A 9,477-nucleotide genomic window follows, 5' to 3' on the forward strand; every position below is an offset into this window, starting at 1 on the left:
TTGAGGTATCTCAGGGATCTCATGATGAGAGGGGTCTCTTGTTTGCTCCATCTTCTTCTTAGTGATGGGCTTGAGGGCATGCCTTCTCAGTTGAACCGGCTTTGGATGCCATAAATGGTTATGGAAAAACAAAAAGCAATGCTTTTACCACACCAAACTTAAAAGGTTTGCTCGTCCTCGAGCAAAAGAAGAGGGAAGAGAGTAGAAGAAGAAGAAATGGAGGAGAGAGAGATGGCTTTGTGTTCGGCCATGTATGGGGAGAAGTGGTGGTTTATGAAGGATGGATGTGAGTGGTGAAGAGAAAGAGATGTTGAGGTGATTGGTGAATGGGTGAAGAAGAAGAGAGAGTGGTAGGGTTGTTTGGGGATCCTGTGGGGTCCACAGATCTTGTGGTGTCAAGGAAAAGTCATCCCTGCATCAATTGGCATCAAAAATCACGTTTTGACCCATTTCTGGCGTTAAACGCCGGGCTGATGCCCATTCCTGGCGTTTAACGCCAGGTTCTAGCCCTTTTCTGGCGTTTAACGCCAGTCTGGTGCCCCTTTCTGGCGTTAAACGCCCAGAATGGTGCCAGACTGGGCGTTAAACGCCCAACTGCTAGGCTTACTGGCGTTTAAACGCCAGCAGCTTCTTCCTCCAGGGTGTGCTGTTTTTCTTCCTGTTTTTCATTCTGTTTTTGCTTTTTCAATGGATTTTGTGACTTCTCATGATCATCAACCTACAAAATAAAGTAAAATAACAAAAGAAAATAATTAATTATAAAACATTGGGTTGCCCCCCAACAAGCGCTTCTTTACTGTCATTAGCTTGACAGAGGACTCCCATGGAGCCTCAGAAATACTCAAAACCGTGTTGGACCCTCCCAACACCAAACTTAGAGTTTGAATGTGAGGGTTCAACACCAAACTTAGAGTTTGGTTGTGGCCTCCCAACACCAAACTTAGAGTTTGACTGTGGGGGCTCTGTTTGGCTCTGTTTTGAGAGAAGCTCTTCATGCTTCCTCTCCATGATGATAGAGGGATATCCTTGGGCCTTAAACACCAAGGATTCTTCATTCACTTGAATGATCAACTCTCCTTTATCAACATCAATCACAGTCTTTGCTGTGGCTAGGAAGGGTCTGCCAAGGATGATGGATTCATCCATGCACTTCCCAGTCTCTAGGACTATGAAATCAGTAGGAATGTAATGGTCTTCAACCTTAACCAGAACATCCTCTACAAGTCCATAGGCTTGTTTTCTTGAATTGTCTGCCATCTCTAGTGAGATTTTGCAGCTTGCACCTCAAAGATCCCTAATTTCTCCATTACAGAGAGGGGCATGAGGTTCACACTTGACCCTAAGTCACACAAGGCCTTCTTGAAGGTCATGGTGCCTATGGTACAAGGTATAGAAAACTTCCCAGGATCCTGCCTCTTTTGAGGCAATTGTTGCCTAGACAAGTTATCCAGTTCTTTGGTGAGCAAAGGGGGTTCATCCTCCCAAGTCTCATTTCCAAATAACTTGTCATTTAGCTTCATGATTGCTCCAAGGTATTTAGCAACTTGCTCCTCAGTGACATACTCATCCTCTTCAGAGGAAGAATACTCATCAGAGCTCATGAAAGGCAGTAGTAAGTCCAAGGGAATCTCTATGGTCTCAGTATGAGCCTCAGATTCCCAAGGTTCCTCATTAGGGAACTCATTGGAGGCCAGTGGACGTCCAGTGAGGCCTTCCTCAGTGGCGTTCACTGCCTCTTCTTCCTCCCAGAATTCGGCCATATTTATGGCTTTGCACTCTCCTTTTGGATTTTCTTCAGTGTTACTTGGGAGAGTGCTTGGGGGAAGTTCAGTAATTTTCTTGCTCAGCTGACCCACCTGTCCTTCCAAATTCCTAATGGAGGATCTAGTTTCAGTCATGAAACTTTGAGTGGTTTTGATTAGATCAGAGACCATGGTTGCCAAGTCAGAGGTATTCTGCTTAGAGCTCTCTGTCTGTTGCTGAGAAGATGATGGAAAAGGCTTGCTATTGCTAAACCTGTTTCTTCCACCATTATTATTATTGAAACCTTGTTGAGGTCTCTCTTGATTCTTCCATGAGAGATTTGGGTGATTTCTCCATGAAGAATTATAGGTGTTACCATAGGGTTCTCCTAGGTAATTCACCTCTTCCATTGAAGGGTTCTCAGGATCATAAGCTTCTTCCTCAGATGAAGCATCCTTAGTACTGCTTGGTGCATTTTGCATTCCAGACAGACTTTGAGAAATCAAATTGACTTGTTGAGTCAATATTTTATTCTGAGCCAAAATGGCATTCAGAGTGTCAATCTCAAGAACTCCTTTCTTCTGACTAGTCCCATTGTTCACAGGATTCCTTTCAGAAGTGTACATGAATTGGTTATTTGCAACCATTTCAATCAATTCTTGAGCTTCTGCAGGCGTCTTCTTCAGATGAAGAGATCCTCCAGCAGAGCTATCCAAGGACATCTTAGATAGTTCAGAGAGACCATCATAGAAAATACCTATGATGCTCCATTCAGAAAGCATGTCTGAGGGACATCTTCTGATTAATTGTTTGTATCTTTCCCAAGCTTCATAGAGGGATTCTCCATCCTTCTGTCTGAAGGTTTGGACTTCCACTCTAAGCTTACTCCATCTTTGTGGTGGAAAGAACTTTGCCAAGAAGGCACTGACTAGCTTTTCCCAAGAGTCCAGGCTTTCTTTAGGTTGAGAATCCAACCATATTCTAGCTCTGTCTCTTACAGCAAAAGGGAATAGCATCAGTCTGTAGACCTCAGGGTTAACCCCATTAGTCTTGACTGTGTCACAGATTTGCAAGAATTCAGCTAAGAACTGATGAGGATCTTCCATTGGAAGTCCATGGAACTTGCAATTCTGTTGCATTAGAGAAACTAATTGAGGCTTAAGCTCAAAGTTGTTTGCTCCAATGGCAGGGATAGAGATGCTTCTCCCATAAAAATCAGGAGTAGGTGCAGTAAAGTCACCCAGCACCTTCCTTGCATTGTTTGCATTATTGTTGTTTTCGGCTGCCATGTCTTCTTCTTCTTTGAAGAATTCGGTCAGGTCCTCTAAAGAGAGTTGTGCTTTGGCTTCTCTTAGCTTTCTCTTTAAGGTCCTCTCGGGTTCAGGGTCAGCTTCAACAAGAATGCTTTTGTCTCTGCTCCTGCTCATATGAAAGAGAAGAGAACAAGAAAATATGGAATCCTCTATGTCACAGTATAGAGATTCCTTGAAGTGTCAGAGGAAGAAAAATGGAAGACAGAGGTAAAAAATTCGAACTTATCAAAGAAGATGAAGTTCGAATTTTGCATTAAGGGATAGTGTTAGTCCAAAAATAGAAGGATGTGAGAAGGAGGAAAGTAATTTTCGAAAATTAAGTAAAAGATTTTGAAAACATTTTGAAAAACACTTAATTGATTTTCGAAAATAAGAGTGGAAAAGAAATCAAGTGATTTTTGAAAAAGATTTTGAAATTAGAAGTTAAAAAGATTTGATTGAAAACTATTTTGAAAAAGATGTGATTAAAAAGATTTGATTGAAAAGTTATGGTTTTAAAAAGATGTGATTGAGAAGATATGATTTGAAAACAATTTTTTTTAAAAGATATGATTTGAAAACAATTTTAAAAGATATGATTTGAAAACAATTTGAAAAGATATGATTTTAAAAATTAATGACTTGCCTAACAAGAAAAGATATGATTCAAACATAAAACCTTCCTAAACAGAAAAGGCAAAAAATGTTCAATCAAATCATTAATTGTTAGTAAGTATCTTTGAAAAAGGAAATAAATTGATTTTGAAAACATTTGATTGAAAAGATATGATTTGAAAAAGATTTGATTTTGAAAAACTTTGAAAACTTGAAAAAAATTGATTTTGAAAACAAAATCTTCCCCCTTTGCCATCCTGGCGTTAAACGCCCAGAATGGTGCACATTCTGGCGTTTAACGCCCAAAACTATACCCTTTTGGGCGTTAAACGCCCAGCCAAGCACCCTGGCTGGCGTTTAAACTCCAGTCTGTCTTCTTCACTGGGCATTTTTGAATGCCCAGCTTTTTCTGTGTGATTCCTCTGCAGTATGTTCTGAATCTTCAATTCTCTGTATTATTGACTTGAAAAGACACAAATTAAAAATATTTTTGGATTTTTAATAATGAGGAATAATCAAAATGCAACTAAAATCAAATAACAATGCATGCAAGACACCAAACTTAGCAGTTTGTATACTATTGACACTAACAAAATGAGAATGCATATGAGAAACAACAAAACACTCAAGTCAATAGAATTCAAAGATCAAAACAAGGAAATCATCAAGAACAACTTGAAGATTAATTAAGACACATGCATAAATTCGAAAAATGCAAGAAGAACAGAAACATGCAATTGACACCAAACTTAAAATGAGACACTAGACTCAAACAAGAAATATTTTTGGATTTTATGATTTTGTAATTTTTTTTGGATTTTTTTGAAAATTATGTAGAAAAGGAAAATAAAGGTATCAAAATTCTTAATGAGAATTCCAGGAATCATGCAATGTTAGTCTAAAGCTTTAGTCTAAAGGAATTAGACATAGCTAGCTAAGCTTCAGCAAGACATTGCATTCAAGAGCTAAATTGATGATGATCAATCAGCTTTGGTGATGATAAGAACATCACCTTGAAACACTAGAATTCACTCTTAAGAACTCTGAAGAAAAATAATGCCTAATCTAAGCAACAAGATGAACCGTCAGTTGTCCATACACAAGAACAATCCCCGGCAACGGCGCCAAAAACTTGGTGCACGAAATTGTGATCACTACAATTTCGCACAACTAACCAGCAAGTGCACTGGGTCGTCCAAGTAATACCTTACGTGAGTAAGGGTCGATCCCACGGAGATTGGTGGTATGAAGCAAGCTATGGTCATCTTGTAAATCTCAGTCAGGCAGACTCAAATGGGTATAGTGATAAACGAAAATACATAAAGATAAAGATAGAGATACTTATGTATATCATTGGTGTAAGAGCTTCAGACAAGCATATGAAGATGCCTTCCCTTCCATCTCTCTGCTTTCCTACTGTCTTCATCCAATCCTTCTTACTCCTTTCCATGGCAAGCTCGTGTAGGGTTTCACTGTTGTCAGCAGCTACCTCCCATCCGCGCAGTGAAAGCTAATGCACACACTCTGTCACAGTGCTGCCAATCACCGGTTTGGTTCCCTCCCCTACCGGAATAGAATAACTCTTTTGCGTCTGTCACTAACGCCCAGTAGGTTACAGGTTTGAAGCACGTCACAGTCATTCAATCATTGAATCCTACTCAGAATACCACAGACAAGGTTTAGACCTTCCGGATTCTCTTGAATGCCGCCATCAGGTCCTGCCTATTCCACGAAGACTCCGAAGAATCCAAGAGATATTCACTAAGCCTCGGATGCTTGTAGAACAAGAATGGTTGTCAGTCACCTTGTTCATGGGTGAGAATGGTGATGGGCGTCAATCATCACCTTCATCATGTTGAAGAACAAGTGATATCTTGGACAAAGAACAAGCGGAATTGAATGGAAGAACAATAGTAATTGCATTAATACTCGAGGTACAGCAGAGCTCCACACCTTAATCTATGGTGTGTAGAAACTCCACCGTTGAAAATACATAAGAACAGTGTGATCATTGGTTTCGGCCCCAAAGAGGGAACCAGAAGAACCAAGATGAAAATACAATAGTAAAAGGTCCTACTTATAGAAAACTAGTAGCCTAGGGTGTACAGAAGTGAGTAAATGACATAAAAATCCACTTCCGGGCCCACTTGGTGTGTGCTTGGGCTGAGCAATGAAGTAATTTTCGTGTAGAGACTCTTCTTGGCGTTTAACTCCCGTTTTAGTGCCAGTTTGGGCGTTTAACTCCCATTCTTATGCCAGTTTGGGCGTTTAACGCTGGGAATTCTGAGGGTGACTTTGAACGCCGGTTTGGGCCATCAAATCTTGGGCAAAGTATGGACTATTATATATTGCTGGAAAGCCCAGGATGTCTACTTTCCAACGCCGTTGAGAGCGCGCCAATTGGGCTTCTGTAGCTCCAGAAAATCCACTTCGAGTGCAGGGAGGTCAGAATCCAACAGCATCTGCAGTCCTTTTCAGTCTCTGAATCAGATTTTTGCTCAGGTCCCTCAATTTCAGCCAGAAAATACCTGAAATCACAGAAAAACACACAAACTCATAGTAAAGTCCAGAAAAGTGAATTTTAATTAAAAACTAATAAAAATATAATAAAAACTAACTAAAAGATACTAAAAACATACTAAAAACAATGCCAAAAAGCATACAAATTATCCGCTCATCACCCTCCACCCCGTGAGTAACCTCCATTCCCAATGCAGCAACCCTACTCCAACCCGTGATGTCCTCCCTTCCCCATACATACCCGTGACCCACTCCCATCCCCCTCCTCAAACCAACATCCATCCCCCCTTTATATAAACCCCCCTCCATCCACTCTTCTAACCACACACAACAGCTATCCCAATAACCCCCTCCCCCCCTTCCATATACACACAAACACTCAATAACCCCCTCCCACATCAAGAAACCACCCTTCAATTACACCATAATCCCTCTACCCTTCTACACACGTCCCCTCTCCTCTATCCATATAACCACCCCCCTTTTTCATAAACCCCCCTCTGTCTGTCCCATCTTCTTCCTTTCCTTCTTTTATTTCTTTCTTCGGTCACAAAAAAAAAACAAAAAAGAAATTTTTAAATTTATTTTTTATTTCCTTATTTTCAATTCCTTCTTCCTCTCCTCTCTGTCTTCCCCCTTTGTAATTTTCTCATTTGCTCAAGGACGAGCAAAAGTTTTAAGTTTGGTGTTGTCGCTTCGCTTGTTATTTTTTTCTGTTCAGTGTAATGGCACCAAAAACTATTGAGTCTTCAAGGAAAAGGAAAGGCAAAAAGCCAGCCACCAGTTCTTATGATAAACACAGGTTCCACTCTAAGCTCCATGAGGAACACTTTTATGAAAATAATTATAAGAAGGCTGTATGATAAACCACTATTTTATGGTTTATCTTGTGCTCAATTGAATGGTTTTTATTAACTCTTTACCCACTTATTCATATGATTTGCATGTTTTATATTTTCCTTCCTAATTCTGTGCTATGATTGAAAACATGCTTCTTTGGCTTTTATTTCCTTTTATTTAATCCTCTCTTATTACCATTAGATGCCTTGATATGTGTGTTAAGTGATTTCAGAAATTACAGGACAGGAATGGCTTAGTGGATGGAAAGGAAGCATGCAAAAGTGAAAGGAATACAAGAAGTTGAAGGAACTGCAAAGCTGTCAGCCTGACTTTCTTGCACTAAAATGATCATAACTTGAGCTACAGAGTTCCAAATGATGCGGTTTTACTTGCGTTTGAAAGCTAACGTCTGGGGCTTCGATTTGATATATAATTCGCCATAGTGGCCGTACAGATAGGCAACGCGAACGCGCGCTCCACGCGGAGGCGTCGCATCTGCGAATCTCATTCCACGCATACGCGTAGATGACGCCTCCGTGTCACTTTGCCGCGACCTGTACGTACCAGACTTCGAAATCAGCAATTTCTGGGCTATTTCTGACCCAGTTTTCGGCCCAGAGAACACATATTAGAGGCTATAAAGTGGGGGAATGCATCCATTCATAAAGAGGCTTTCATAATTCATAATTTTTAGTTTTAGATGTAGTTTTTAGAGAGAGAGGCTCTCTCCTCTCTCTTAGGATTTCGGATTAGGATTAGGATTTTTAGAAATTAGGGATTTCATCTTCTTCATCACATGTTCAATGTTCTTTAATTTATGTTTCTTTTCTACTATTAGATACTCTAATACTTTTATCTGTTAATTACTTATGTTGCCCATTTGATTCATAAATCTTTACATGTTAGATTTGACTGCTTTGAATTAATGTTATTTGAGGTGTTTCAGTTTATTATTGCTCCCCTTTATTTATGTTACTGTTGCTTCCAATCTGAAGATATTTTTATTCAAGTAGATTCTCTTCTCTTTTAGCTTTAATTAATTAACTGGAAGCTCTTGAGTTACCAACTATTCATGATTGATTGTTATGTCGGCTAATTAACTGGAATTCCACTAACTCTAGTCTTTCCTTAGGATTTGGCTAGAACTTGGGAAATCCAACCAATTGGTTCACTTGACTTTCCCTTGCTTACGCAAAGGTTAACTAAGTGGGATTAACTTCTATTCTTATAGGAGTAACTAGGATAGGAATTCCAAATTTTCATATCTTGCCAAGAGTCTATTTTATAGTTAATCATTTATTTTATTTGTCCTTTAATTTACTTGTTCCCCACTTTCAAAATCCCAATTTACAAAACCCATAACCAATAATAAGAACATACCTCCCTGTAATTTCTTGAGAAGACGACCCGAGGTTTGAATACTCGGTTATCAATTTCAAAAGGGTTTGTTACTTGTGACAACCAAAACGTTTGTAAGAAAGGTTGATTGCTTGGTTTAGTAACTATACTTACAACGAGAGTTCACTATAACATCTGAACCATCAATTTTCAGTTCTTCAAAATGCCGCCGTTGCCGGGAAATTGCAAACGTGTGCCTTATTATTGGTTATTGTAAATATTTTTCAAAAAAAAATTATCTTTTTCAAAATCTTATCTTATCGTTTTTCAAAAAATCATATCTTTTTCAAAATCCTATCATATCTTTTTCAAAATATTTTCTTTTTGTTAGTTTTTGTTTTTATTTTCTTCTACTACTATGAACTCTCACCCCTTTGGCTATGAGTTTGGTTACAATTATGTTGCAGGAAGATGAGATTATAATGGGAACAGACATCAAGGTTGGAACAATCAAAGATGGGAGGAGCCACAAGAATTTAATCAATCCTCATGGGAACAACCACCTCCAATGGACTATCAACAACCATTATGTGATGCAAATCAAGGCAATGGCTATGGTGAGCACTCTTTTGATTATCAACAACCACCACCACACGCCCATGAACCCCCTCCTCAACATAGCTTTGGACCACCATACTCACAAGCCCCTTACCACCAAACACCCTCATACGATCCTAACCAGCACCCACCATACCAACCACCTTATGAGCCAAATGAACCATACACAGAACCACCACCTCAATATACACAATCTCCTTATCATTATCAAGATGAACCACCTTCCTACCATGAACCCTTTCTCCCAACAAATGAACCCTCCTATCCACCCTAAACCTCCTTGGAGAAAGCAATTGCTTATCTAAACTCTACTATACAAGCTCTCGCCGCCCAAATTGGACCACCAAATACCTTCAACAATCAACCCTCAGGCTCTAGTGCACTTCTTTTTCACCACCCCATCACCACCATCCATGGAAGAGCACCCACATCCATCAATCCAAGAGCAACATGATCCCAATGATGCTATTGACATGGAACAAGAGAGAAGGGATCATCTTCGCGAATCCAT

The 9,477-nt window shown here is 39.6% G+C and overlaps 1 non-coding gene across 1 annotated transcript; it reads left to right on the forward strand.

Annotated features, from left to right (window-relative positions):
- Window positions 1–2,519: 2,519 nt before the first annotated feature.
- Window positions 2,520–2,627, forward strand: LOC130953152 (small nucleolar RNA R71). Its single transcript, XR_009075325.1, has one exon. It is a non-coding gene; the product is annotated as a small nucleolar RNA R71 (small nucleolar RNA).
- Window positions 2,628–9,477: the final 6,850 nt, after the last annotated feature.

This window comes from Arachis stenosperma, chromosome 9, assembly GCF_014773155.1.
Source record: "Arachis stenosperma cultivar V10309 chromosome 9, arast.V10309.gnm1.PFL2, whole genome shotgun sequence".
In the NCBI taxonomy this organism is placed as follows: Eukaryota; Viridiplantae; Streptophyta; class Magnoliopsida; order Fabales; family Fabaceae; genus Arachis; species Arachis stenosperma.